This window comes from Eleutherodactylus coqui, chromosome 2 (genome assembly GCF_035609145.1).
Source record: "Eleutherodactylus coqui strain aEleCoq1 chromosome 2, aEleCoq1.hap1, whole genome shotgun sequence".
Classification (NCBI taxonomy): domain Eukaryota; kingdom Metazoa; phylum Chordata; class Amphibia; order Anura; family Eleutherodactylidae; genus Eleutherodactylus; species Eleutherodactylus coqui.
The window spans coordinates 204,448,660-204,456,981 of NC_089838.1; positions in this window are offsets into that span (position 1 = coordinate 204,448,660).

The window sequence follows — 8,322 nt, forward strand, 5'->3', positions numbered from 1 at the left end:
GTCCACGGAACCCATTTCATGGACGGCTCTTCGCCTACTCTTTGTTCACCTAAGTACCCTGATGCATACTACAGCTGTTAGCACAGAATGAGGGCCAGGGGTGCGAGTATCCTCCTCTCCCGGAGAATACTATGGGAATTGCATGACTGTCACACTGACAGGGAGGGACTATTTTTACTTAAAGGGGTTGTCTCACGAAAGCAAGTGGGGTTAAGTACTTCTGTATGGCCATATTAATGCACTTTGTAATATACATCGTGCATTAAATATGAGCCATACAGAAGTTATTCACTTACCTGCTCCGTTGCTGGCGTCCCCGTCTCCATGGCTCCGTCTAATTTCGGTGTCTTCTTGCTTTTTTAGACGCGCTTGCGCAGATGGGTCTTCTCCCTTCGGCTCGGCAGCAGCGGCGTTTTGGCTCCGCCCCTTGAACGCGTCATCGCGTAGCTCCACCCCGTCACATGTGCCGATTCCAGCCAATCAGGAGGCTGGAATCGGCACATGTGACGGGGCGGAGCTACGCGATGATGCGTACAAGGGGGCAGAGCCAAAACGCTGCTGCTTCCGAGCCGAGCCGAAGGGAGAAGACCCATCTGCGCAAGCGCGTCTAAAAAAGCGAGAAGACACCGAAATTAGACGGAGCCATGGAGACGGGGACGCCAGCAACGGAGCAGGTAAGTGAATAATTTCTGTATGGCTCATATATAATGCACGATGTATATTACAAAGTGCATTAATATGGCCATACAGAAGTACTTAACCCCACTTGCTTTCGCGAGACAACCCCTTTAAGGGAAAATTGGCGGGTCGCATCTTCACCCTTGCAATTGTATACTTGACAAATTCTAATCAGCTAGCTGCTTTTGAGGACCTTTTTAAAAAACTGACGGCGTTCTCTCATTGATTTCAATGAGACCCCAGCCTGCAGTTACAAGCTCTTGGACACTACACGGAGGTCAGCGTGAAGACTTCCGCTCCGACCTCTGTTATTGTGGTGCTGACAGCATGCGCCCGTTCACCTGACCCCGGCCGATCAACTATTAATGACCTATCCTGATGATAGGTCATCAATAGTATTTCTATGGTAAACCCCTTTAAATATCGGTTAAAAGGAATTTCCATAAAGTAGAAGAATGTGAAAAATTTGAAGACTGTAATGTGGAGATTCAGACTGAATATATAGACAAGAGCTCTGTGGAAGAAATGACACTATTGGACTTGCACTCATTGCATCAGGAAAGCTGTGTGAATCCGGACAATGTAGAGCGGTTAAGAATAAGATACCTAATTAGAGATGAGCAAGTATACTCGCTAAGGCTAACTACTGGAGCGAGTAGTGCCTTAGTCGAGTATCTGCCCGCTCGTGTGTAAAGATTCGGGTGCCGGCGGCGGGCAGGGAGCAACGGAGGCGAGATCCCGCTCTCCCTCTCTCCCCCCATCCCCGCAACTCACCTGTCACCCACGCCGGCAGCCGAAACTTTAGACATGAGCGGGCAGATACTCGACTAAGGCACTACTTGCTCGAGTAGTTAGCCTTAGCGAGTATACTCGCTCATCTCTATACCTAATCCATCCTTTTACCCCATCAGCACGCCATGGAACCGGAGTTAAAAGAATTATATGATAAAACATAAACTGAGGAATACAAGTGTAAAACTAAGCAATTTAACAAAGAATTAGTATAGAGAGGTTGATGTATTGAATAAGAACAAAAATTTTGTGATTAAAAAATCTGCTACGGGAGGCATGATAGTGGTGTTAGATTCTGCACTTTACTGTAACCTTGGCCACGATGTGCTGAATGATATCCAAGCTTATCGTAAACTTGCATTTAATCCTACTAATCAATCTAAGATCAAATAAAAAAAAAACTTGTTGGAGGGCAAAAGTATGGGTATTCTAACTGAAAAAGAATCAGAATATCTGTCTCCCAAATATCTTTTAATGTCTGTTTTTCCTGGGTTGCCAAAATTACAAAAAGGAGTATTTCCTCCTCCCCTGCACCCTATTGTGGCTGATATGGGGTCTCTAAGGCCTCCTTCCCACGAACGGATTTACGCCGCGTAAATTCGCGGCAAAAATCCGCTGCGTTGCACCTTGCTATTAGGTTGTATTGAACCTAATAGCACAATGCTCACGATGCGTAATTCCACCGCGGAATTACGCACCGCGATTTCTCCCGTCCTCACCCGCAGCATGCTCTATTTGCTGCGGGTGAGGACGGGCTGTACGCGCTGACGGCTTCCATTGCAGTCAATGGAAGCCGTCCGTTCACGCTATCTCCCGCTGTAACCAGCGGGAGATAGCGTGAAAAAACGCTTCCCCGCCTACCGCCGCAGCATCATTTGACGCGGCCGGCGCGTCATTTGACGCGGCCGGCGCGTCACGTGACACTGCCGGCCGCGTCACGTGACGCGGTGGGCGTGTCACACGACGCGACGGCGGTGGGCGGGGAAGCGTCTACACGCTATCGTCCGCTGGTAAGTATAGGGGCTCTGGGGGGCGCCGTGACGGGCTTCACAGCGTAATATTACGCGGCGGAGCCCGTCACGCTCGTGGGAAGGAGGCCTAAATGAAGGATTAGATGCATGGGCGGATAATGCCCCACAAGCATTAGTTCAGCGCATTCCTGGTTATTTGAGAGATAGTAAAGATGTGGTAAAACATTTGAGATTTTTCAAGATAGGATCGGTAAATGTACTTAACATGTGATGTTGAAAGTTTATATTTGTGTATTCCAAATCATAAAACAAAAATACATGTTTGGTATCGCGCCGTTCATAATAATCTGATCTATTAAAGCAATGCATTATTTACTCTGCATCGTGACCGTCCGCGAAAAAAATTAAGAATATCAGAAATGCACTTTTTTTGGTCATTCTATCTGCATAAAAAAATGCAATAAAAAGCAATCAAAAAGTTGTATGGTATTCCAAAATGATACTAACGCAAACTACAGGACGTCGCAGAAGAAAAGAACCCTTGCACAAATCTGTGGATGGTAAAATAAAAAAAAGTTATTGTGCGCAGAAGATAGCGGTCGAAAGTAATGAAAAAAAAATTAAATGTCTTTGAAAAAAAATTAAAGTGGTACAGGAAAAAAAAAAACTACGGAAGTTTGGTATCGTAGAAATTGTACTGACCCATAGAATAAAGTTATCATGTAATTTTTGTTGCAGTTTGTGGGCTGTAGAAACAAGATGCACCGAAAGATGGTGGAATTTCAGTTTTTTTTTTTCATTTTACTGCACTTAGAACTTTTTAAAAGTTTTTCAGTACATTATATGGTACACTAAATAGCACCATTGAAAAATACAACTTGGCCTGCAAAAAACAAGCCCTCATACAGCGACGTCGATGGATAAATAAAGGAGTTACGATTTTTTTAAAACTAAGAAAAAAAAGCTTGGTCACTAAGGGGTTAAATAACCTGAAAATGAGACGTGCTGCTATTATTCAGTTTTGCCAGTGTAATCAGAAGGTTTTAATTTTACAGAAACATCAATTACTTTCGGTTATGAAAATTAAAAAAAAATTTGTTGCACAGTGTAATCAATATGATTTAAAGTTCACCAGCCAGTCAAATGATGTAACTGCATCCTTTCTTGATCTCACTCTGTGAATAAAAACACCTTCAGGGCTCCTGCACACTTGCGTTTTTCTTGCGCATTTTTTTTCCACACGATATTGCTGCATTTTTTTTCACGCGATTGTCAATGGGACTTTCTAATGTTAAAACCGTATCGCACAAAAATAGCAAAGCACCAACTTGTGTTGCGTTTTTAACATTAGAAAGTCCCATTGACAATCGTGTGAAAAAATGCAGTGATATTGCAGTGTTAAAAAAACGCAAGTGGGTGTGAGCCCTTAGGCCGCAGTCAGACGAGTGTTTTTTTGGCGCACCTTTGTGCACAAAATCGCGTCTATTAAAACCATTAATTTCCTATTAAGTGCTCACATGCCCGTTTTTTAGAGGCGCAAAATACTCGCACCTGCAAAAGATAGGACATGCGTGCCTATAATGCGTGCCAATAAGGTCCTTGCTGCACGTTAAGACAGTGTGATGTTACAGAGGTGACAGTGGATGATGGGACTCCCTGAGGGTTCAGATAATCCCCGTAAGGAGTAACAGTGTTCAGTGATGAGGGGACTCCCTGAGGGTTCAGGTAATCCCCGTAGGGAGTAACAGTGTTCAGTAATGAGGGGACCTTCGTGAAGCAGCTGTGCTTCTACAAGCACAGCTACTCCAGTGAATGGGCATCTCAAACTTTGCCCGTTGAAGGCCTGTACACACTATTTTGGGTATGTAAAAAAAAAGCACAGAGCTTCAGTCATGCGCATTTTGCACATCCGTGGAGCGCATTTTCTTTTGCGCACATAGGCGCGCAAAAAAAACACACTCATCTAACCAAGCCCAAAAGTGGAAACTTTTTTTTTTTTTTAGGAAAAGCACTGCAGGTAATACTATTCTATAAACCTAAAGTTGTCACCCTTCTCAAGCCGTTAATTAATTCTTCTATGGATATAGCTTTAAGGGCTTATTTACACGAGCGTATATCCGCCAGCGTTTTCACGGCCGACCGATATACGCTTCCATCTAAGCAGTTCACCCCTTCCCTCCCCCTCACCAGCTCTCTGCCTCTCTCCTCCCCTCAGTCATTTTACATCAGTTAATAATTCTAGGTACCGGTTATCCCAGAGGGGGTTTTTTACATGCGGTAGTGCTAGATGTGGAGCTTGTAGATATGGGATTAAAACTAAAAATTTTAAAAGTGCAGATGAAAGGTCCGAGTTTGTTATTAAAAATGTCATCAACTGTGATTTACATGTTATTTACAACATATTTTGCAGTAATAGTAATAAAATTTACCCAGGCTGCTATATTCGCTAGTTAACATGGAGCATATTAATGATAGAGAAAAAAAACAAAAATGCCTTAGGAGTTGCAAGACACTTTTTGGAACATCATGGAGGCTCTTTGCAGTCAGTCATTCAGATTCTGCGGTATTGAAGCTGTAAAAAAAACCAAAAAACTTTAAGATGAGGTGAATGGAGAAAGTTTGTGTCCTCAGCAGAGAGGCTCTCTGGATATTGATATTGAAAGAAAAAAAATGGGAAGTAAAATTAAGAAGGAAGAGAGGAAAGAAGAAAATGAAAAAGAAAAAAAGGAGAAAGAGCAAATTACACAGGTCTGCAAAAAAAACTTTAAAAAAAATTGTTTTGATTTTGTTAAATCATCTTTATGTAGTTTTTTGCACAGATGTCAAAAATGACATGGGTTTTTTTTCTATCATGTAAGGCTTGCCTACAAAATAAAGTTGAAGTATTTGGAAAAAAAACCAAAAAACGGAATTTTTTAAAATTTGTTTTTATTATTTTAACATGAAGTAAAAGCAAAAAAAAAAAACAACAATACCTAGCTAAAATGAGCATAATAGTGATACACGTGTTGCAAAGTTAGTATAAGTCTTTGTAAAAATGTTTTCTTTTTCCATCAAAGCTTCTTTTGGTACTTTTTCGGCTGTGTTCTTGTGAATTTTCCCTTTTTAACATCCAACAGTAGTCTGCCATCATGTTGACATTCCATCGACCTTGGTATCTGCGCTCCATTTCTTTTAGATCTTGATGGAAACTTTCTCCTTGTTCCTCACTTACAGGCCCAAGATTTTCTGGAAAGTAGTCCAGATGTGAGTGAAGGAAATGGACTTTGACACTCATGTTGCAGCCCAAGAGTTTGTAGTTTTGTAACAATTCAGCAACCAAAGTTTTGTAGTTTGGGTCTTTTTTATTTCCAAGAAAGCCTGTTACAAGTTTAAATGAATTCCAGGCATTTTTTTTCTTCCATTTCCATTTTAGTGACAAAGATTTCATCTTTTAAAAGTTTTCTTATGTCAGGCCCAACAAAGACTACCTCTTTCAGCTTAGTATCTGATAGACCAGGAAACTGTTCACAAAGATATTTGAAACACTCTCCTTCTTTGTGTAATGCTTTCACAAACTGTTTCACTAGTCCCAATTTGATATGAAGTGGTGGAAGTAAGATCTTTTTAGGATCCACTAAACTTTGTCTTTCAACATTTTAACTCCAGGAATAAGAGCCTTTCTGATTGGCCGGGTCTGCTTGACATAGTGTTGTTTCCTGTCACGGCTATCCCATTCACAGAGGAAACATGGAAACTTTGTGTAACCACTTTGTTGACCTAGTAACATGGAAATAACTTTCAAATCCCCACAAATGGTCCATTTATGGTCAGAGTAGCTGAGCTTATTAAGAACAAACCCAAGATTTTCATAGCATTCTTTCGAATGGACTGAGTGTCCAACAGGCACAGAAGCATATTGGTTACCATTGTGAAGAAGTACGGCTTTCAAACCTTTTTGACGAATCTATGAAAAGTCTCCATTCCTCTGGCTCATACGTTACGTTGAGCCTTTTCATGATTCCAGGTACATTGTTGCAGAAAACTAGTTCACCCTCTTGTTTAAAAAAGGAACAAATTCCTTTTCTCTAAGTCGGTACCATGAAAATGAAACACCGGAGGCTAACATATGTCTTTCTTTAAGTCTAGACCCTAACACTTCCGCTGAATCCTTTGGTAGGCCCAGAGCTCATACTAAATCGTTCAAGTCTGATTGAGAGAAAAGTCCAGGGTCATTGGTACCTGGATCATAGCTGTCATCATTATCGCTGCTACTATGTGACATTTGGTCTAAATCGTCTAAAATATTGTCCAGGGTATCCGGAGGTGAAGGAATAGGCAAGTCAGGTCCATGAGGAACAGGGCGAATAGCCGAACGTATGTTGGTTGGGTATGAAATGTCCTTCCTGTTTTTTACATTGAAACCTTGAAACAAGAACAAAAATAACAGTCATCACTGTGATTTTTAGGCTCTCTCCAAACCATGGGTACTCCAAAACGAAATGATTTCTTCTTACCTTGAAACCATTGTCTCAGTTCTTCAACACACACAGAATACATTATATGGGGAGCCCAAGATTTATCTTGGTCCCCTAATTTCATACCAAAGTATGCAAAATACACCTTCTGAACAAAATTAGAAATGTTCCTTTGTTGCTTCTTGACGGTATAAGACCCACAAATGTAACAGAAACAGGAGAGTTGACACATCTTCTAGTAGCCAAATACCGTATCACAAAACTGTTTGATGCGTACACCACAGTGGCTGGCTCCACACTGAGTCACTGACTGCAGTCAAGGTCACGCCTAGCAGACAGTTTAGATTCGTTGTCGTACGCGTACCGAACCTGAAAAACTCTGAAAATAAGAAAATTTCAGGTGAAATTTGTGACTAATCTAGGGGTGATGGAATTTTTTCACTATTTTTACCGTAATCCGCACAAAAAAATACTGTTACACCCACTAATTAAATATGCTACAATTTTTTCATCGCAGACCTGTGTTATATATATAATTTTAATTTCTCTTTTGTTTGTTTTGGGTATTGCAATCAAGCTTGTGGAAATGTGCACATATAATTAAAATGTATAATGATTATTCACTGTAAAGGACTTTTAATGATACTGTATTTATTTGTTAAAACATAACTTTTAATACTTTAATAATTTAAAATTAGGCACCACAAGAACACCACAGACATAAGGCGATAAATTTAGACACACAAAAAAGAAATACACAAATGAAGTTACCCCTAGTCTCCTAAGGTTTGACTATTTTTTATATAGATATGTAAGAATGTGTATTCACTCTTACTCGTCCATGAATTATAGATACAGTAATAAAGAGATGGTATCAAAAGATGATGGATTGGACATCAATTTTCAGATTAAACGTGATGTGTCAGTTTTCTAGTGATGATCATTCCCATTGACCTCGGATGGTCCTCGGGTATGTTGTGACTAAATGTTACTATTTCTGAGTCACACTCTATTGTAGTCGGGGCAGAGTATTTGTTAATTGGCCACTTCGGGTGAGTAAGAGGTTTCGCACGTTACTATTCTTTAAAGGGGTTGTCCCGCGAAAGCAAGTGGTGTTAAGCACTTCTGTATGGCCATATTAATGCACTTTGTAATATACATTGTGCATTAAATATTGGCCATACAGAAGTTATACACTTACCCCCTCCGGTGTTGGCGTCCCCGTCTCCATGGCGCTGGCAGAAGCCTTCTTCTGCCTGGATTAGACGCGCTTGCGCAGTCTGCCCTCTTCTGTCCCGCTCCGGCGTGCTCGCGCCACAGAGGTCTTCTGCGCATGCGCAGAAGACCTGTGCGGCGCGAGCACGCCGGAGCGGCCCCTTCAGCGGGACAGAAGAAGCAGACTGCGCAAGCACGTCTAATCCAGG